Source organism: Choloepus didactylus, chromosome 9 (genome assembly GCF_015220235.1).
Source record: "Choloepus didactylus isolate mChoDid1 chromosome 9, mChoDid1.pri, whole genome shotgun sequence".
In the NCBI taxonomy this organism is placed as follows: Eukaryota; Metazoa; Chordata; class Mammalia; order Pilosa; family Megalonychidae; genus Choloepus; species Choloepus didactylus.
In genome coordinates this window covers 131,932,515-131,953,780 of record NC_051315.1, presented here as the reverse complement: position 1 = coordinate 131,953,780, position 21,266 = coordinate 131,932,515, and the positions used below count along the sequence as shown (strand labels likewise).

Here is a 21,266-nt window from a genome sequence, read left to right as displayed (position 1 = left end):
CTGCCGCCGCTCCTCCGTCCCTCTCACTGCCCGGGATGCCGTTCTCTGGGGAACGGGGCGTTTCTACGGTCCCAGCGATCGGACTCTTCTCCCTTAAATCAAGCCTTGATTTTGAAGCCCGCGGCACAGTAAATTTAAGTTGACGCAAAGGGGCTAGGACATCACTTAGAAGGCTGCTCCAGTCTCTCCCGCCCTGCTCAGAAAACGCAGCACAAAGGCTCGAACTGCTCGTTTCGTTTGCCCCCTGGGAAAGGGGGTCCCCAGCTGCAATGCCCTTTTCCTGGGAGTACGACACCTCCGGGCCAGGTGGGGGGGAGCGGGATGGCAGCACTCTGTCCCTGTGGTGCGCTTCTAAGCTCAGCTGGGGAAACATTTCTGCCTATTTTTTACCACTATTATTTTCATTCTGAGCTAAGTATTTGGCTTTTAAAGGAGAGGGAGCCGGTCAGCTCACGGCTCACGCGTGTTGGCTGTGGAAACACAAGGGGCTACTCACTGAAAGGGGGTCCTCTCTTCCGGGCCATAATTCTGCAGCCAGCCGAGAGCCCGCTTTCCCCTCCATCAGCGAGTCGCCACGGGGAACGGCCGCTGACCGGTGGCAGGAGGAGGTGGCTGCTCTCGCGTGGGGCTGCTCTCCGTTGCGTCCTGGGGGTAATCTCACCCTATGCACAGCGCCAGCAGGGAGGCTGACAAACAGCATTTCTGCCCATTGCCAAATGATCGCCATCATCAACGTCATCCTGTCATCGCCGTCTGCACCGTCCCTCCTGTCCCCAGGGGAGTGGCGGGAACTGGTGGGCACCTGCCGCTCACCCAGGGTTGATGGTCTCAGGAAGTAGGATGGGTCCCCTGTGGTGTCCCTGCTCTCACTTCCTGGCTCTGTGTCCTCTGTTTATTCTCAACAAGGCAAATGTGGTCAGAGAACCCAGTCCAGCCTGTGGTTTGTGAAAGAGGAAAACTGAGGCACAGTTTGGGGACAAGATCCGGCCACCGCCTTCTGTGACCAGCTGTGGCCACGTACGAGGGCCGGGCACTGGGTTGTCTGTGCTTCACCTGTTGTCTGCGTGGCCCTGACCGCACCTGAGGAAGGCTTCATGCGCAGGTGCCACGACGAGGGGATTGGGACGAAGAAAGGGGGGAACAAATCTGGATCTCAGGAAGCGGATTTTTTATTACTGTTTGTGTTATTCTAAGAACATATTTATCACCCCTGGTGTTCCCCTTGGTCGTTTTCTGGGTAGGTTATGCCCCCCAGACAGCCTTCCCGCGTCCCGGCCTGGCTCTTGGCTCCCCCATGCGCCCCCACGGTCCCCGGGTTGGGAGCCAACACGTCCCCTTGGGGCACCTCCAGTGCAGCACCTGCTAGAGCTGTGCGTGTCATCCTCAGGGCGGTCCTCTAATCCAGGAGCCTCACCCCCCAGCAAAGACACCAGCTGATGCCACATAGTTCAAATCTCTACTGGAGCCCTAAGAAGCCTCCAGTATAGGGTACGCTCTTAACAGGCAGAAGAAATCAGAATTTCTCTCTCCCTGGCCACTTTCTGTATCCTCTGCATTGATCGCTGTGGCTCCCGCAAACCCTGCTCCCCCTCCCAACCTGGATCTAAGAATGTTCCTGGCCTCTGGACTCTGGGGGTCCCCTGACCCTCCTGCTCTGCTCCCTGAAGGCTGAACTAGCAAAGGAGACCTGCCTGCCAGGCGGGAAAAGGGGCAGCCGAGGCCCCAGGACCTGTGAGCCCCCCACTTCCAGGCCCAGGGGAGCCCCCAGGGCTCCGTTTGCTCCTTTAGGCTGAGACAGCCAGAGGTGTCCAGGGGCCCCTGAGGTCCTCAAGACCCCACAGTGAGGCCCTTCTGCCTCCCCCTGCTCATCAGAAAGAAGAGATGCATGTAGCTTTCCTGCTTCCACTGGTCACAGTCTGAGGCAGACAAAACATAAACGGAGGGCATTTAGGCCAACGGACCCAGAGCAAATGGTTGATAAATAAAATAAACAAAAATGTAGGAGCTGCTGCTAAGCTGAATGCAGAAGACGCAACGGGAGCACATTGGTGGAACAGAAATCCTTGGCCCCAGTGTTCCTGATGAAGATCCCTCAAACACGAACGACTGACCTCGACCCTCTGGAGGGAGGAGCTCGTCCATCGGAGCTGTCCCTTTCACCAGGACCAAGGCCAGCGCGAGAGGACGGCTGCCGGCTGAGCTGGTGCCCGTCGCCTGTCATCGGGAGCTGGGTGCCCGCTGCGGAAACGTCTCGTGCGGAGCCTTTCCCTGCACCCCTGGAACCGTGTTCTTGGCTTTGTCCATCCCAGGGGCCCCATTGGATGTGGGTTTTTCCTTCTGGAAAGTGCCTCCAATGACTTATTTTATTACCTGCCTCTATCCCTATTGTCAAATAAACATTTTGGACCCCAGCTTTCACGTCTACTGCTAGAGACTTTCTTAGTTTCCTGGGGCTGCCCCTACCAGGTACCGCGAGCTCAGTGGCTTCACACGACAGAAACGCGTCGTCTCACAGTCCTGGGGCCGTGTCTGCAGTCACGTGTGGGCAGGGCCGTGCCCCCTCGGAGACCTGCAGGGCAGCGACTTCCCGGCCTCCTCACTCCTGGCGCCCGTCCAGTCCTTGGTGCCCACTGTCTCCTTCCCTGCCTGGGTCCTTTCCCCTCCTTACAAGGACAACACAACTAGTCACACGGGTTAAGACCCAGCCTGCTCCAGTGCGGCCTCATTTCGACTCCACGAATTTCCTCTATGTGACCCTGTTGCCATATACGGTCACGTGCTGAAGTGTCAGGAACTAGGGATTCAGCATATCTTTTTGGGGGACAAAATTCTAACCCGTAACAGAGGTGAGTCCTCCAGTTAACAGAGCGGATGGAGCTCCGACATGAACCCGCCCAGTTGGGGTGTGATTATTCTCACCGGGTGTCGAGGAGGTGCTCTAAGTTAGAACCTCCCGTGGTGCACGGGGCAGGCTCGCTCCCTCTTCCCTCCCTGTTCAGCCAGGTGGCCTCTGCGGCAGCTCAGAGCCAGGGTGGGAGCCGGGCAAACCCGGCTGGGCCACGGCCGGCCTCCCTGTGCCTCCAACTCATCCATGAACTGGGAACAATAATCAGCGGAGAGCCCCGATATCCACACTCCCATTTCTGACTTCCCCCGTTCCACGATGCTCTAAGAAGAGGTGTCCATAAAGCAGGAATAACCACCCACGAACCAGCTGCACGTCACGATGCCCCTCGGTCATGGGTCTTCATGCCGACTCGCCGCCCCTCATGACCGTCCGCGGTGGTCGGCCTCTCCCGCTGCTGGACCCAGTGACACGAGGACACCTGCCCACCAGGACGCGAGGCTGGGAAGAGCACTCAAAGAGACACAGCTGAGCACCAACGGGGTCGGGGCGGGGGGCAGGGGGCACTGACAGACCCCGGAACACTATTGCAAAATGATCCTCCTTTTCACAAGCCCGTAAAGATGAAAGGCGAGCTCTCCTGCTGTCACATAGTTTTTAAGTTTAACCTCTTAGTCTCAGACCTTTCTCTCTGTATCAGTCTATCAACCGAACCCCACTCCTTCCTGAGCCCCGATTCCGTGCCCTGCCCCTCAGTCACCTCCCGTGGGGCCAGGCTGTCCGCCCTGCTTGTGCACACACCCCTTGTCCCTGGTCCCACTGTGGGCTGGGTGTGGACAGGCTCCTGGGTCAGTCACCCACAGCAGGGATGCAGGGCTGGTCACTCAGGAGACCAGGGGCAGGCTCGGGGCACCAGGAGAGGAGGGTGGGAACCTGCCATTCAAACATCGAGTAAGAGGCCTTTCCGGCCACCCTAGCGGTGAGCTGTGTGTTCTGGATCTGGCGTTGTTCCCATCTCAAGTGTGTCAGGGCCTCTGCAGCCGTCACGGCCTCTGGAGTCCTCCCAGGGCCCACAGGGTAGGACAGGGCAGAGCTGGCCCTCTGACCGCTGAACACCGCTGCTGCCCGCTGCTGGCTCCCCCAGGTGTCTGCAAGGGGCACGCATGTGTGCTAATGTGTCCGTGCCCACGGCTGAGGCTCATGCTGCAGGGACCTGGCACCCAGGACAGACACACACCCCCACCTGGGTAGTGCCAGCCCAAAGGGAAGCTGGCGCCACTCCGGCCGGGTGATGGCTGTTGATTTCAGGCTGGTGTTTCCGGAGCCCCTGCCCTCTCAGTGGGCCCAGGGGCAGGCAGAGGGCTCCCGGATCACCACAGCTCTGCCAGGGACCACCCCCCAACCCAGGAAACCTGCCTGGGCCTGGTGGGGTCTCTGCGGACCCTCAGGCCGTGGAAAGCTCCATCCAACATCCCTGGTGCCAACAGTCCCCTGGGAGACAGCCCAGGGGCTCAGGTGGTGACCTGGTGGCTTGTACTCTCCAGAGCTGGACGCCCACACGTGTGGGGCCCACCCACAAGCCAGCCCCCACTGGCACCCAGGGATGCCGCCGTGGTGAGGAAGACAGTGAGCGGCGTGGGGGACCCTCTGTGCCTCATGGAGACGTGGGGGCCGCGGTTCCCCACCTGCCTGGACCACACCCCAGCCAGCCTCTCCTTCCAGGACTCTGGTTAAGGGCTCCCTCCTCACCTGAACAAACAGGTGCTCTACCCTCAGCCGCACCTAAGCTACTGGGTAATCAGCTCTGGGACACGGAAGGGTGGACATGGGAACTGTATTAGCATGGGGTCAAGACGCACCTGGAATAAACTGTGGCCGCCTGGTGATGTCCTGCAGTGGCGGCACGAGACCGCGTCTGGGGAGCGAGACCCCCACCTGGGGTGGGGCCGTGTGGAAGCTTTGCAAACTGGCATCTGCCCCAGGGACCGGGACCCGGGAGGGACGTGTTTTGGTGTAAAGAAGAGGACACAGCCTGGAGAGCAGCTGGCTCTAGCAGCTGGAGCAACGGGCCTGCCGGCCGGGCCGAACCAACCTCACCTGCTTTCGCCGTCAGGCCCGTCGCCATGCTCGGCAGGTTCATGTCCGTCCAAAGCACCGTGGGTCTGGGGAGCACAGCACGTCCCCAACGGTGTCTCACCCCTTCGAGGGGACAGTCTGCCTGCTGCCTGCTCCAGCCTTCGCAGGCTCTGTTTCCCGCGCTGCAAAGCCCAGAGGAGAGCAGGGACGCGGGGGGCAGGCTGTGCTGATTCTTTATTGTGCCCGGGAAGGGGCGCGGTACAGACTCGTACGCCGCAGTCGGCATGCGGAAAATATCAATAAATAAAACAAGCCACATATACACTGAAACAGAAAATATAAAAAGTGGTTAGCTGAGCAAATTGGAGAGACAGAAGAGATGTGGCCTCGGTGTTCCAGGCTTGCTTGAGTCGACTATGCAGGGTTTGGGGGTGCGGGGGGAGCTCAGAGTTCATTTTCCAAGAGCCTTGGTCCAGTTTAAACAGTCCTGTACAAGAATGCATTTCTATTTTATTAAAAAAATATACATTAAAAAAGGCACTTAAAAGGAAATACAATTCCAAAATCCAAGTTCTCATAAATGCTTTCCTGAATCTAGAGATTTTTTTTTCAGAAAAAATACCCCCACCCCCCCAAAAAAAAGATAAAGCAGAAAAAAAATCCAAACGGCAACAAGGATGACGATGAGAATGTCACCGTAAATGCCACTTCCTGTTTGGGGGGGTCTCCGGGGCGAGGAGGCTGGGAATCGGGGGGCTAAGCGCGCGGCACGACTGGCCTGCTCCGTCTAAGGCTTCGCTGCAGAGCTGGGGTTGGGGGTGGGGGGACACGACTCCTTGAGGTTGCCCAGGTTCCAGAAGTTACAGGTTTGGACGCATCCCAATTCCACTTCTGCCTCAGATGCACAGCAAGTCTGGAAGATAAGGAAGATGGAGGATGAGGCTCTGTGTCCTCCAGCCTCCCGGAGGACAGATGAGGGGGGCAGGACAGGGCCCCCCCACAAACACCACGGAAAGCCAGGGCTCCCTGCCTCATGCCCTCTTCCTGGCAGAGTAACCGGGGCATCTGCAACCCGCCAACCTGGGCCCCTTCCCAACACCACCCTGCCCTCCCCTCCCGCTCCCAGGACCCCTGACGCCATCTGCACCGTCAGAAGGCTGCCTCCCCGCAGGGCTCCCCGACGGTGGGTATGTCACCCCCAAAGAGCAGTGCTGCATGACCCCTCAAAGGGGAAGGAGCCCAGGCAGGCCACGGGGCTGTTGGGGCTTAGGGCAGTGGTGGAGAGGAGCGCCCAAGGCGGGTAGGCGAGTGTGCGGAGAAAAGCAGAAGCCGCTGGGGCAGGGGGCTGTCAAGGGAGGGATGAAAACCAAATTATTCTGAAATCATTATAAATTCACAAAAAGTTCAAAAAAAATGTACAGGGAGGTCCGTGTATTGCCCTCCCAGTGTCCCCTGATGGAGTTAGCTCGCACAGCCATAGTGCAGTATCCACACCGGGAGACTGACATCGGCAAGGGCAAGGGCTTATTCACTGTTCACCAGTTCACCTGTGTGTGCATGTGTGTGTGTGCACGTGCAGTTGTACGCAGTTTATCACTGATGGTTCTTGTGGCCACACTCAAGATCCAGGCTTGTCCCTTCACCACAAGTCTCCCTCGCGCTCACTGATTTGGATCTTAAATCGCGTGGAGGGCAGATTTGCTGTGCCAGCCCCCAGTGCGCCACCTGGAACTTACAGAGAGTTTCGGGGGGAGAAAAGTCTCCCCAGGGTCACTCGGCGCCACTCCTCCCACCCCGCCCAGGCCCGCCCCAGGCCGGCCAGCCAAACTTGCAGGGGAGGGCGGACGTGCAGGAGCACAGTTGGGTCCTGGGGGACCCGGGGTGGGTGGGGGGTCCCCAGGCTGCGGGCACCGCTGCGTGGGCCGGAAAGGTGGTTGGAGTCGGGGATCCAGGCCCCCGACTTTGTCCACAAGGCCGTTCCTGGAAGCCATCGGGGACACCTGGCATGTTGGAAAGCCCGTCCTCGTGGACCTGAAGTTCATGAGCAGTGAGAAGGGAGGGGACCCTACACCAAGGCCTGTGCTGCCACCTAAAGCGGGGCCACCTCGGCTGCGCCTGGTGACTCTTGGAAACTAGGCCAGGAGCCCTTGGGAGTTTGGTGCCTCCCGCAGGCCCAGGGCATATGAGCCCCCCGATCCTGCCTGTGGAACCCAGAGAAACAGGTCCCTCCGGTTGGTGGGAGTCCACCAACAGCCCTCATGCCTGGGCCGTCCCGGGCAGACTGGTGTGCCTGAGACCCCTGCCCTGGAGGGTCTGTCTGGGGGGCCGAGCACCAGGTGCTGCAAAGGCTGCTCCATGGGATCCCTAAGCCCTTGCAAAGTGGCCGGGGCACAGGGGGAGCGGGGAAGCAGGTACGGCTTCACCCAGGTGGATGCCAGATGTGTTCAGAGGCCAAGAAGCTGGTCACCTGGGGAAGAGGTTGGGGGACAGCGCTGGGGGTGGGTGATGGTGTGAAGAACGGGACTTAGGGAGGACTTTGGTACAGTGATGGTGGGGTGCCCTCAGGGAGGGGTGTGTGTGAGTGTGTGCACAAGTGTGCATGTGTGAAATGCATGTGTGCATGTGACTGTGTGTGTGTGTGTAAGGCTGCATGTGCGTGTGAATGCATGAGTTAAGCATGTGAAAATGGGAGTGCAAGTGTGAGACTGTGAGTGCATGTGCGTGTGTGAGTGTGTGGCTCTGACACACTCGGCAATGGGCAGAAGGAGGTGTGCACTCGCTCTCCCCATCACCCCCCAGGACCCTGCTCCACACTAAGCCCTCAGGCCTGTTTCCTCTGGGACTCGAGAAACCTCTATTGAATGAAGACAAAGATCCGAAAAGGCTAGGGCACATTTTCCTAAAATGCGTGCACACGGAAACACACGCACACACACTTCTTTTCTTCTTTTTGCAAGTTCAGAGCACTCCAAACGTTTAAGCCTTTTTAAGTTGTCCTTAAGTTGGCAGGAAGTCAAAGGCTGCTCTCTCTCGGAGAATATGGTTGTAATTAGATAATTAATGGGGGGAGGGCAGCTAGAGAGAGCTAAATGGAAGGCTTCCTCAGGGGAGGAAATCATTACGACGTTTTTGATATATGAGCTGAATCAACCCTCTGAGGGGAAACAGCGTATCATCCATGAAAAGCCGACAACGACAGGGGCCATGCCGGCCGGCGGTGGGTTCAGGGTCTGCTTCACAGGCCCAAGGGGCCCAGGCTCGAGCAGGGGCCAGGCAGCAGGTTCCGTAGTCTTCCTGACCAAGAGCTGCCTCCAGCCCCTTGATGTCACCCTGACCCCAGCATGTCTGCTGACATGGGGCCTTCTCCGCAGCAAATGCAAAACATCTGGGGCTCAGGACGGCCCCTGCATGCAGCAGCCACCTGAAGCCCCGGCGGGGAGTCCTGGGGATGGTTCACTCCCCTCCACAGCTGCCTGGCCTGGCAGAGAAGCAGAGGTGGCAGGAGGAGTGGGGAGGAGCGGCTGCGCCAGGAAGGGTTGGGAGTCCATTTCCTTGTCTCTCTCCCACTCCAGAGGAGCAGGCAAAGGGTCCCATCCAACTCCATCCCCAGGGCCTAACCCAGGGAGTGAAACATCAATGGGGAGTCTCCAGAGGAAGGGATGGCTTTATTATAAGGCCACCCATCCATCCATCCATCTGTCCACCTATCCATCCACTCATCCATCCATCCATCCATCCATCCATCCATCCATCCATCCATCCACCTATCCATCCATCCATCCACTCATCCATCCATCCATCTGTCCATCCATCCACCTATCCATCCACTCATCCATCCATCCATCCATCTACTCATCCATCCATCCATCCATCCACCTATCCATCCACTCATCCATCCATCCATCCATCCACCTATCCATCCATCCATCTATCCATCCATCCACCTATCCATCCACTCATCCATCCATCCATCCATCCACTTATCCATCCATCCACCCATCCATCCATCCACCTATCCATCACATCCATCCATCCATCTACCCATCCATCTACTCATCCATCCACCCATCCATCCACCCATCCATCTACTCATCCATCCATTCATCCATCCACCTATCCATCTACTCATCCATCCATCCATCCATCCACTTATCCATCCATCCACCCATCCATCCATCCATCCACCTATCCATCCCATCCATCCATCCATCTACCCATCCATCTACTCATCCATCCACCCATCCATCTACTCATCCATCCATCCATCCATCCATCCATCTTTCCAACATGTCCTGAGCATCCGTCATGTGCCAGGAACACAGCTGGTTGTTGAGAAAGCCCCCGGATGAATCAAATGAATCCAGCCAGGCAGAAGAAACAGGTTTGTAAATAAGCAGAACACAGGGTAGACAGTGATAACTCTCAAAAAAGGAGAGCAGATAAAACTCTGCAACCAGAAAGGGAAGGGAACATAGTACCCCCGGGTATGTTGGACTGCCCAACCCCCCAAAAAGGGAGGAGATAAGGGTGGAGGGAGAGGGACACAGACATGGCCTCTCCAGCGGTCATCTCCAGCAGTCTGCTCTCAGAGGCTGGAAGGACAGAGGTCAGGAACCCAGGGCCTGGCCCATCACCCACAGCCCAGAGTGGACACCCAGGGCCCCGCCCCAGGTTTCAACCGGCATGGAAAGAGAAGTAGTCCTTGCCTCCACATGACCCTGCAGCACCCAGCTCACTCGAAAGGGCCTCCCAGTCTGCTCTGGTCGCCACCTGCTGCCTTCTCCCCTCCCGCTCACCACACCTGACCACAGATGTCCTTGAACTCCTGGGCTCCTAACTGCAGGGATGCTGGGGTTTGGGGGAAGGTACAGGTTGAGATGAACAGTGGTGTACACAGCTGCTGAGAAATCTTACAGCCACCACCTGCCCCGGAGGATCGTGAACGAGGGAGGGCAAGCCCACCGCACCCCAGCCAGCCCCCGCCCTCGATGCCTGGGCAGCTCTGCCCTCCGAGTGCGGCCCCCCTGCCCCTGGCCACGCCTGGACACAGCCCGCTGACCACAGTCCACACAGCCCCCCAGACGCCCACCCCCATCAGCCAGAGCTTGATGTCACAAATAAAACATCCCCTGTAGATATGAGTAGACAACAAACGAGGGAGACACGTTAAGCAAACAAGGACCACCGAGGAGGATGCCCCCGTGCTGAGTGTTGAGAGCCACGGCCTCCAGTGAATGAGGAGCAAACTCCCCAAACACCAGAATGTGCATTCTGGTGAGAAGTCAGAGGGCTCCACGGGGATAAAATAAGAATAGTTGGATTTGAAAGAAAAGGGACAGTCAGAAAACAAAAAAAAAAGTGCTCTTGGAAATAACAAAAAATAGATTTTTAAACAATAATGGAAGTAAGGAATAGCAAAATAGACACGGATGAAAAATTCAATAAATCACAGATTGACTCACAGATGTCCTCTAGACCCCAGCACAAAAGATAAAGCGGAGGGGCTGGGGGAGAAGCAGCCCCGAGGGGGTAAAGGGGAAGGTCCCCACGTTCAAGAAAGAGCCACGTGCTCAGATTGAAAGGGAACGCTGAGTTCGGGGAAGGAAAACAAAAGATGGGCAGCCAAGCCATAGCACGGAGACATTTCTGGATTGTAAAAGCAGAGAAAACTCCCACAGGCTTCCAGGCATAAAAAGGAAGAACAAAAAAGAACCAGACTAGCACTGGGTTCTCAAGTGCTGACCCTACCTGCACCATGAAGACTGGTCCCGGGATTTTTCAGTTTTGAAAAAGGAAAAAGAGTGGCGGCCCGTGAGGTTAGCACCCAGCAAACCCGTGTGTCATGTGGGAGAACACAAGAAACATTTGCGCATAGAAAGCTCAGAAAACACAGCACTCAGCCGCCATTTCTGGGGAAATAATACTCATCCAAATGAAAAAGAATCATGGCTTCTGTCTCTGCAAATATAGTAACAGATAATCCAGCATCCTCCCACTGCAACCAATCAATCGATTGCTCAATCAATCAATCAGAATGTTAAGGGGAAAAAAAATAAGAATTGCAGGGAAAATCCTCAGAGGCCAGACTTCAAAAGGAGGCAGGAATCCAGGGACTGCCTGGGACACACCTGTGGGTTTCCTTCTGCTCAAAGTAAGAATAAGAAGGTGGCGGGATTTGGACCAGGCAGCCCATCTGTGAGCTCGTTCTTTCAATTACCACGCAAACCCAATTTCCTAAAAGCACTCAAGAAAAAGTAGGAAACATTAACATAGCAATATCTATAGAATAAATCAACCAGATTATCAAAGATCTTTATGTACCCCACAAAAAGTAACAAACAAGATTGTTTTACAAGAGAATTAAATTGAACCATCTATGAACAGATAATTCCTACATTAGGACACTATTCCAGGATTTGGAGGTAAGGGAGCATCTCCCACTTTATTTTAAAATGCCCACACCATTGTGATCCTTGCCCAAACCCAAAAGGCTAACAAGGTGCCACATGTGAACATAAGTGCAAAAATTCTGAGTTAGCTCCTCAGCAAGACAGAGAAGTAGCTCACTGGAAGACCGGTCTGCCTGACGAAGCAGGGCTTATCCCAGGAGTGCAGAATAGTTAGTATTAGGAAACCTATTAAATTCAGAAGGAAAAACGAGCAATAGTTCAGTAGATCCTGCAAGGTGTTCAATGCAGTTCCACGTCCATCCTTCCCAAGAGCCTGGCAGGACAGGGAGCGAGCAGGACAGGCTCCAGTGCTGGGCCCTGGTCCCGGGTGGCCATGGTGAGTGGCTTAACCTCTCCAGGCCTCGCCTCCTCATCTGAAGAAACACAACATGGGGTAACAATAGGACCGACCCCCTCAGGAGCTGGAGGTGGAGGGAGCCCCCACAGAAGGCTGTGCCTGGTGCACGGTGCACACTCCGTAATGCTAGCTGTCACCCTGAGACCGTGGGTTCCGAGAGGGCGGGGGCTGTGTGTTTCCCAGCTGGGACCCCCAGGTCTACAGCAGCACCCCCACACAGAGTAGATGCTCAGTGAATGTGTGAATGTGTGTTGAATGAATGAATGAATGACCATATGCAAAAGGCCAGCCAGAGGCAACTGTCAGTCTGGAGGGAGACACCAGCGGCCCCCATGGCCTTTTGGAACACACGGGGCAGCCTCCCGTTGCCAGGGGGCACCTCTGCCCAGGCCGGGGCACATCTGAGGGCGGAGAGACAGGAAACCCTGCCTGGGTGCCGAGCTGGGCTGCAGGGTGGGGATGCACCTCTCACTGTGTCGGGGTGTCTCTCCAGTCCTGCAGGATTAGGCTCACCCCAGTTCCATCTGGGCGCGTTGTAACTTAACCACATCTTTGAATGTACTATTTAAAGGCGAGCTCACACCCCTGGGACCGGGCACTGGGACCTGAGTGTGACTTTCTGGGGAAGGTGGTTGGATCCGTAACAGAGGGGAGGCCAACATCCAGCAACCAGGAACTTCGTCACCCAGAAGCCAGCCAGGAGGGAGCTCCCCGGCCCCGTGCTTCCAAACAGGCCCTGGTGGACGGCCCGGGCCTGGGGCAGGGAGATGGGGCCGTGAGGAGGGGACCAGGATGGAGCCAGAGCCCAGGCTGTAGCCGGCTCCCCTGCCCGCGCCTCCCATGTCACCCCCCAGGCCAGGAGGAAAGACACAGGCGGCCTGGCAGGCACAGGAGCCGGCAAGGCTGGGCTGAAACCGGTGCCTCCTCCCTGCCAGTGCTCAGGGTCCCCTGCGGCCCCAGGGGAGAGGACGGAGGCCGAGCACCCAGCTGGAGGCACCCATGGGGGCTGCTCAACCTGTGGGGCTCACGGCACCCCACCTGCCAGGCCCACCGTGGGCTGGCAATGACGCAGCACACCCACGCCACGTGGGGGCTTTGCTCGGGTAGCAACTAGAACCGACCCGAGATTGCCATCCCTAGGGCACGGGAGATGAGTCAGCTGCCACGACTTTGCTACTCTGAAGCGGTCCCCGTATCAGCGGCATCGGCGTCACCCTGGGGCTCGTGAGAAATTCAGTCTCAGGCCCCATCTGACGGAGCGGATCAGCACCTGCTCTTTGCCAACATCCCCAACCCTCCCAAGGCACTGCTGGAGCGGGGAGCAGTGGGGCGCGTGGCCAGCGGCAGACTTTGCACCCGGGTCAACCAGGCCGGTGACCGCAGAACCCTGAGGCGGGCCGGGCCGGGACAGGCCTGAGGTTGCAGGGCTGCTGGGGGACCAGGCGGGAACGGGTCTGGGGATCTCGGTGCTCCCGTCCCCAACTGGCCGCGGGGACTGAGGCTGTGCCGGCTGCGATTCTGCCCGAGCATCCCAGAGACACAGGCCCGGGCCCCCCGGGACAGCGACGGGCAGGCCTGCTGCCCCCGCACAGATGGAAGCAGGGGTCCTGGCGGCAGGCCCCCCGGGGCTGTGAGAAGCCCACTCCCCCCAGGCTGAATAGATTTTCTTCTTCCTTCTGGAAAGTGCTTCGCGAGACTCGGGGCCGAGAGCAGGCCGGCTCTGGGCGGTGTCCCCCTCTGCCAGCCCCGGGCCCCCAGGGCCACCTCCCCCCAACGCGCTGTCTGTTTGACAAATGCCCTGTGCACAGCCTGGGAGGAGACAAAGTGTTTTGATTTCGAGGTAGAGAAGGCGAAGGCTCCTCCGTCGGGGCGGCTCGGTGGAGCTCTAATCAGGCTGTGGGGAGGGAGCCGGCCCTGCCCCAAGGAGCTAGACGCCGGGTCACCTGGGCTGTTGGGGACCCCGGGAAATGGGGAAGCAGGTGGCCCTGCCTCATGGGTGCCGGGCGGGACAGGGACAAGTTGGGGACACCGCTGCAGGACAGAGGTGGGGTGTCCCTGTGGCTCAAGCTTCTCCGCTCCCCCAACCACTCTGCATCCTCTCCCAGAGGATGAGCAGGCCCTGGGCACATGGAGGGGGCGCGAGGACAGAAAAATTACCAGGCCAAACAGCAAAACCTTATCCCCCCCTACCACCACCCCAGGGACGGTTTGAGAATCATCTTCCAGAAATGAGGGAGAACCCAAGGCAGGACGGGTGCTCGGCGCATCTATAATTTATCACTTCGTTTTCAAAGGAGTTTGAGTGTGGGGTATTCTGGCAATTTCTATGGCATGGGCTCAGGGGGAGGGGAGGGAAGCAAAAAAGGCAAAACATTTTCTCTCTTTTCTCTCAAGCAAGCAGTTTGACTTCTGAGATTAACTTCTTTTTGCCTGCGGTGCCCTGCCCCCTGCCTCTCCCCGACACCCTCCCCTCCCAGGGCCCCTCTGCACTGAGGCGGGCCTGGTCTCTCTGTGCAGCCTCCTGGCCTTTTCCAAAGAGTCGGACAGAGGCACGTGATTCTAGGCCGTGGAGACTCACGGAGGTCACCACTGCCCGGGATGCTTTGCAAAATGTGCCCAGGTTAAGATCTGGAGCTTTCAGAGGGGTGGCGAGAGTCAGCAGAGCAGAGATCCCGGGTTCCCAGGTCCGGTGGCGGTGGGCAGGAGCTGGGAACCTGGACACCCAGCGGGTCCCCGTGTTCTGGCTGACCATGCAGGGAGAAGGCCCCAGAAGGTGGGGTCCCGGCCAGCACGGAGGCGGCCACCTGCTCCAAAAAGCTCCTTAAATGACCTCACTGCTTTCTGGAACCAGAGGCTCAGCGACGGCTCGGCTCGAGCAGGACTGCACTCAGCAGGCGCTGACAGGAGGCACAGTTTTGTGCTTGTGGCTGCCTCGACGACACCCGGACCCCCAAGGACACCCCTGGCTGGGGCACTAGCGCCCTGGAGCTGGGGGCGGCCGGTGCAGGGCAGAGAAGTCCCGGCTGCAGCCCCAGCTCTCGGCTGCCCACCCCTCTCTCCAGGCTCCGTGACTCACGGCCTGACCCCTGGCTCCCCTTCGCGGGCGGGAAGGAGGAACCTACTTGGAAGGGCTGTCCCGGCTTGGCCAGGGGAGGGCCTTTCACAGGGCCTGGGGGGCAGAGCCTCTCTCCCTCCCTCTCCCCGCCCCACCCGCTCCGCCCCCATCTGTCCGCCCTCGGGCCTGGCGTCGGGGACTCTGCTGCTCCGTGTGGGGACCGCCCACCTGGCAAGCGGAGTGGGCCTGGAAACAAGCAGAGCAAAGGGCACCACCGGCCCAAAGGGGGAGCCCAGCCTCGGGGAGACCCGCCCTGCAGAGCCCCTGCCCTGTGACGAGCCCAGGCTCTGGGGCCAGCGCCGCTCCCTGCCCAGGGACAGCACGGCAGGAAGGCCCAGCGCCCCTGCTCCCCGCGCCCCTGCCTGCCTGCCTGGGCCAGGAGCCGCCCGTCGCTCCACCGGGAGTCACGGGGAAGTCACAAAGGTGCTCCCGGGTTTCGGAGACGGCGAGGGCTGAGTCATCAGCAAGCACGAGGCACTGGAGCTCTTCCAGGTGGTGGGGGCTCCAGACCCGGGAGAACGGTGACTGCTTCCCAGCAAGACCACGAGTGCAGGCGGGAGGGCGCTGGCCAGCCTGGGTCAGGCTGCGGTGCAGGGAGAGCCGTCGGGTCATTCGGCAGACGAGGGAACGGCCGCGGGGCTGGGCTGGGGGCGCACACCCCAGTCAGGGGACCCGCACTCAGGCCCTGAGACCCCTCCTCTCGTAAGAGCGTGCATCCCCCACCCCACGCACGGGTCCAAACCCAGCGGCGCCAAGTGAACGAACGTCTCCTGTTGGGACCAGCGAACGTCTGAAGAGAAACTCCTCCCCGTGCAGCAGCAGCAGTGGCGCAAGGAAGGTTTTCTCAAAGGTCAAGTCCTTGGCAGGTGCTGCGAGTTTGCCAGCAGAGAACAGTGAGTAAAGGCTCAGTCCCCATCCTCAGCCGGCAAAACAAGATATGACAGGCAAAATACAACGTGTTTATAAAACACGTATACAAGCAATATATTTTTAAAAGTACAAGGAACACAACAATTAAGTTTCTGGGAGATGGGGGTGGGCTGCTTCCCAGCATTAGGCAGTTGGAGCTGGGTCTTCGGGTGCCCGGCGTCCCCGGGTGGAGAGGCAGACAGGGCCCCGAGCAGAGGTGCAGGTGCAGGCAGAGATGGGAGGGCGGTGAGTGAGTTCGCAGGGACGCTGGCGGGCGGTGACGATGGGAAGGGACCAGGTGGGGAAGGGCACCGCGGGGCAGCCTAGAGGTCGTCAGGACTCCAAGGCAATGCACGTGTGGCAGTGAGAACTTTAAGATGGCCACGACAACGTCGGGTCTGCGTTGCAGAAAGAAAACTGGGGAGCAGGCTCAAAAGATGGTTGAGGGGTTAAGACCAAGGGGTGGGCCCTTGGGTGGGGAGGCCCCTGCAGGTCCAGGAGAAAAGTGACGAGGATGAAATGAAGCAACGGCAGCTGCTGGAGGGTCAGCAAGAGGCTGAACCGTAAAACAGAGCGGCCAACTGGGTGTGGGGGGGTGACTGGGTGTGGGGGGTGAGGGCTCCAGCTTGGACAGTGGGTGGTGAGCCCCTGGATTAAAGGGAACACGAGAGAAGGAGCTACTCAGGGGGAGAGAACAGGACCAGCTCTGGGCATTCCGAGTTTTGGGTGTCCTCAGGACAGCCTGGAGGGTGAGCTCGCTCTGGAAACCCAGAGGAGGGCTGGGGGCCTCAGATACAGACGTGAGAGCCATCAGCTCATGTGCAAGGCCGGCGTGACCCTCTCCCTGGAGAGAGGCAGGAGCAGGTCCGGGGAGGGTGGGTAACTCGCACGACCGAGTCCAGGTCTCTAGAGTCCAAGGAAAATGCTCATTCTCAGGTCCAGGTCCCCTCTCCATGGCAGGGCCAGGGGATACGGTATTTAGGGGACTGTGGAGGGCGAGGGGTGGAGGGAGGCTGAGAAAACGAGGCTGATGAGGGGGTCAAGTGTGGTGGCAACTGTGAGTGGGTGGGCTTCGGGAGGGCGCTGGTGGCAGTGCCCCTGCTGGAGGAGGCGGGCGTTGGTGCAGCCCAGGGCCCGCCAGGCAGGGCTGGGGAGGCTCCTGGCCGGAGTCTCCCACATGCAGTAAGACCCACAGTGAGGGAGGGACTGCAAAAGGAGTGCCACAGGCCAGGATGGCATCCACACAGGGCTTTCCCCCTGCTCTACAGCAGGGATTCTGTTGAGCATCTCAGCAACCTCTTAAAGAAGGTGGTTCTACGTTCCCCTTATTAAACACAAATAAACCATGGTTTGGAAGGCGATGTAAACTGTTACCCAGCAAGAGGACGGGAGAGCTGGGAGTCCAACTCTCCAGACACGGGGGCCTGTTCTCTGAAAGACCTGTCACCTCTTAGGGGGAGCACAGAGTGTTGGGGAGTGCAAGAGAACATTTCTGAGACCATCTCCAGGAACAGTTTAAGAGATGAGGGACAGAAAACTGTAGAGAGTGTTGCAGGGACTCTGACAACAACGAGCTATCCGTTAAGTACCACCAACTTTCAGTTTCCCAGATTCATCTCTAAAATGTTGGCAATTTTAAAAATGTGAAACTATTGATAGAAATTACTACATCCAAATCCTGTTTCTAGGCACTTTTTTTCCAAATGACCTGGATATAGTATCTATTTTTGAAATTTTAAGCACGTATGCAAGTATGTTCGGAAGAGCACAAAAGCCTTACTAAGCAGTGGGAAGACTCAAGCTACAGTCCCATCTCCAGTCCTGCAAATCTCTGGAAACCCAGGCTCTGCAGGCACTTAGGGCTGTGACTGCTTTGGGAAAATCAGCAGCACAGAGGGGGACTTTGGTGTGAAGACGTTACCTCCAGGCTTGCAGAATATCTCAGCTTTGGGGAGGGCAGCCAGGGTCTTGGTTAAACAACTCTTTCTGCAATGGGGGCAAGCCCTTTTGTGTCCCAAGCTCTGGATTTGTTTACTTTCAGCTTGTTTCAGAGTCTCAAGCTTCTGCAAACTGATCTCTGTTGGGAAACGTCTGAAATTAAGAAATCAACTGGCACACCCTTGAGTGTTGAAGACTTTGCCCTGGTCCATAAAATCAGCTCACAGAAGCCTGAAATGGTGATAAAAATAACATATTAGAGGAGAAACAAATGGCCAGTGGGGGCACCTCAGAGAATCAATGACGAGACGCGTTGCCTGTGGTCCTTGGCAGCCGCTTGGAGAGCCAGGGGCTGCAGACAGAGCAGGGAGGCGAGAACGGCACTTGGTGACTGTGGAGGCAGCACGGGGTGAGTGACCTGGGCTGGACGGCTGTGTGTGGCCGTGGGAGATCAGTGCTGGGGCTGGGAAGAGACCGACTGGCAACAGCCCAGTTGAAGCCAAGGCTCCAGGGTGTTGCGGGTGACAGCAGGGTGGGTCCCATGTGTGCCAGTTAACACACCACCAGGTCACCAAATAAAAGACAACATGCATGGGCCTAAAAGCCAATGAGAACTGATGAGAAAAGGACAAATGGTCGAACCCCAGGAACAAACCCAGTGCTGGATTCCAGGGGTCACCTTTTACGGTAAAGATATTAAAGGCATTAAAATCCAGCCTTTCCTGCACAGCCCGATTCTCCTGCCTTCTGTGCTCGGTAGCTCAGACACACAGGCATCTCAGGGAACCCGAGAACCGGCCATGGTCTTTCTCAGGGCCAATGTCAAGAGCGGGAGGGGCAGCAGAGAGACTCCCAAGCCAGCCCAGTTTATGACACTTGCCACGTCACCTGGGCACTGCGCAGGGCCCCGTCTCCCAGGCAATTGGTGAGAACCCTGACCTTCAAATGTCCACTTCTCCTCCTCCCTGGGCCTGCACAGGCCTCTACTGACCACGGCCTCCTTCTCGGGGTGAAGCCACCCTTCCGTCTGACATGTCTCTTAGATCTGCTGGGTTGGGTCCGAGAGACGGCTCCCCTGGCCCCCGCCCCACCCCCGGCTACACAGCCCCACCTGAAGCCTGCAAACCTCGGGGCCAGCAGGTACACAAATGTAAGCTAAGACCGGAATCCAGATGACCAGCCTCCTGTGCACATCAGCCGAGCCCCTTGCCAAGTCCAAGAAGACCCAGGGACATGCGAGGACTGTCCACCCAGGGCACAGGGAGGGGTCCCGGCTGGGTGGGCGTACAAGCACAAGGCTCGCTGTTGGCTTAGGAAGATTTCCTACCAGTCAGAATCTTCTGGAACATGGCCGGATTACCTCGCTGATCTTTAAAAAAAGCACCTGGAGTGGCTGTTTCTTCTGGAAAAATGTGTTAGAAATTTTCTCCCAGAAAGGGAAGTCGGTCAGACTCTCACTCAAAGAGCTGCAACTTCCAACGTTTCAGTTCTGACATTCCAACGTGTCGCTTTGTGATACCAGGTCTGCTGGGCTCCGGGAGCTGGTGAGCGGCCTGCGCTGGGCCCCGGGCAGTCAGGGTGGCACCAGGTAGGAAGAGAAGACATGCATTTGCCCCATCAGCTCATAAACAACGGGCAGTGTCCCCATCTTCGCCAGTGAGCATGCGTGTGTGTCCGAGAATTTAAATGTCTTGGTGCTGTTTCTGCTGTGGTGGGGACTGGGCGAGTCCACCCTGTGAAGGGCAGACGTGAGGCAAAGAGTGAGCGCTGGGGTCCCTCGGGCTCTGCCCTCGATGAGAGGGTTTACAGAGGAAGACCCTTGTCCTCCAGACGACTCTCAGCCTCAAGGGTCGAATAAAGACACACAGAAGTATTCTTGTTAGTGTTCAATTTTAAAAACAAAATTTAATATTCCTAGATTGAAATCCCACTTTTATCAATTTTAACATCCTCGAGAAACTCTTATGTCATTTATTTTGTTTTCCAAATGTTTTTCAATAGGGAGAAACAAATTAGAGTGTTCCTAACAGTGAGTCTTTCCAGCGCTAGAAATCAACATAAATGAGAAAGGATTTCTGATGTATATACAAGGTCCCACGTCTGCAGAGAAACTCAACAGGAAACCATGGGCGTAGATGAGGCAGTGCTGAGAACGGGTTCCACTTCTCCACGTGCTTCCAGAAGTTTCTAGCTCTCGTCGCCTTCCAACCTGCGAATGGTTGGAACAAACCACATGAAGGCAGCGAAAAGCTCCTGGAGGTCACCGTGGGAAGCGCTGGCTTCTGCCGGGCCTGCCGGGCCCCTGGCGGAGGAGGGTGCGTCCGAGACCTGGTATGGACAGCAGGTCCTCCCTGGACAGCCCTGCAGCGTGATCGCCGTGGGCCATGTGTGCAGGCCGCCTGACGTGGGCCGACCCGACCTGGGTGGGCTCCTACTTGCTCGGCATGGGGCCCCAAAAAGGGTCAATGTAACCCCCAGTGGGCACCGTCCATGGCTCCACCTGCACCAGACAGGAAAATCTTATCCCTTCTCTGTAATGGGGACCACTCCAACCTTATCTGCCCATTTCCAATGCATTTAGAACCCCAACTTACCCTAACATAATTTCTTCTACCAAGACAAAACCCATGATATGGAAAGGGGCGTTGACATCAATGTTTACAAGGGACGCCAGTCATCTACTTTAAAACCTAGATGCAGAAATCCAACTTTTCTTCCAGGTTCTCTTTAATCAAGCTTTGTCCACAAACACATGTGATGCAGATGTTCCCTGCACTTTGAAAGAACTCAACGTGAACCCACGTAAAACAATACACTAACCTGCAAGCCAATAAAGAGAAGGAAAATCGGGAGAAGAGAGCATAAACCAAACCTGAAATGGAGGCAGGGCTTTGAAAACACTTAGAGAAATGAAAAATGGCTAAAACTTTTCCAGCATCCTAATATGACTGACTTCAAGGAAATCTGGTATCTGGAGATCCCTTCACCCTCAGTAAACAAACAAAGGATGCCATGGTGACACCACGGCAAAGTTTTATGATTTATAAAACTTCAGTGAAAAGGATCTTTGGAAATTGAGCTCCTCTGAAATGATTTTAAATTCACTTGCTTTATAAAGTTTTCTCAAGGAAATACCCATTTCATGAAGCAGAGAAAGCCTGCATCTGGCTCTGAGGACCACATGAAAGGGAGAGTAATGGGGATTTCAGTGCAGTTCCAGTCAGGATCGGGCAGCCCCTCAGTCGCAGGGTTCACACGGCGAAGGGCTCTTCCTGCTCGCGGGGTCTCGGTGCCGCGTGGGGGGCAGGCTGGCGGGGGCTCCGCCTTCTCGTGGCTGTGCCATGTGGAAAACGTGGGACAAGGGAGAGGGGGCGCGAGGGGGCGCGAGGCTGGATCTTCTCTCCTGCAGCCCGGAAGCGTGGCTGCCACTCCCCAGAGCTCAGGCTGCACCAGAGTCAGGGCCCCGGGGAGCCGGAGGGAGCGGATTCGACCCGTGGGTGGGCCCCTGCGTCTGCCTCTGCCGCCAAAGGAGTTTGGTGTTTTAAGTAAATGGATGTCGAAAACAGAAACGGTAAT

The 21,266-nt window shown here is 57.3% G+C and overlaps 1 protein-coding gene across 3 annotated transcripts in view; it reads right to left on the bottom strand.

The window, feature by feature from the left end:
- The window catches only part of TWIST2 (twist family bHLH transcription factor 2), an 82,893-nt gene that overhangs the window by 28,578 nt on the left and 33,049 nt on the right, over positions 1–21,266 (bottom strand). The window contains exon 2 of one of the 3 annotated variants that reach the window (XM_037850247.1): positions 5,182–5,834. The exons of the other annotated variants lie outside the window; for them this stretch is intronic. The gene's annotated coding sequence lies outside the window, so the exon portion shown is untranslated. Of the gene's footprint in view, positions 1–5,181; positions 5,835–21,266 lie in introns of those variants that run through there. 3 annotated transcript variants of the gene reach the window in all.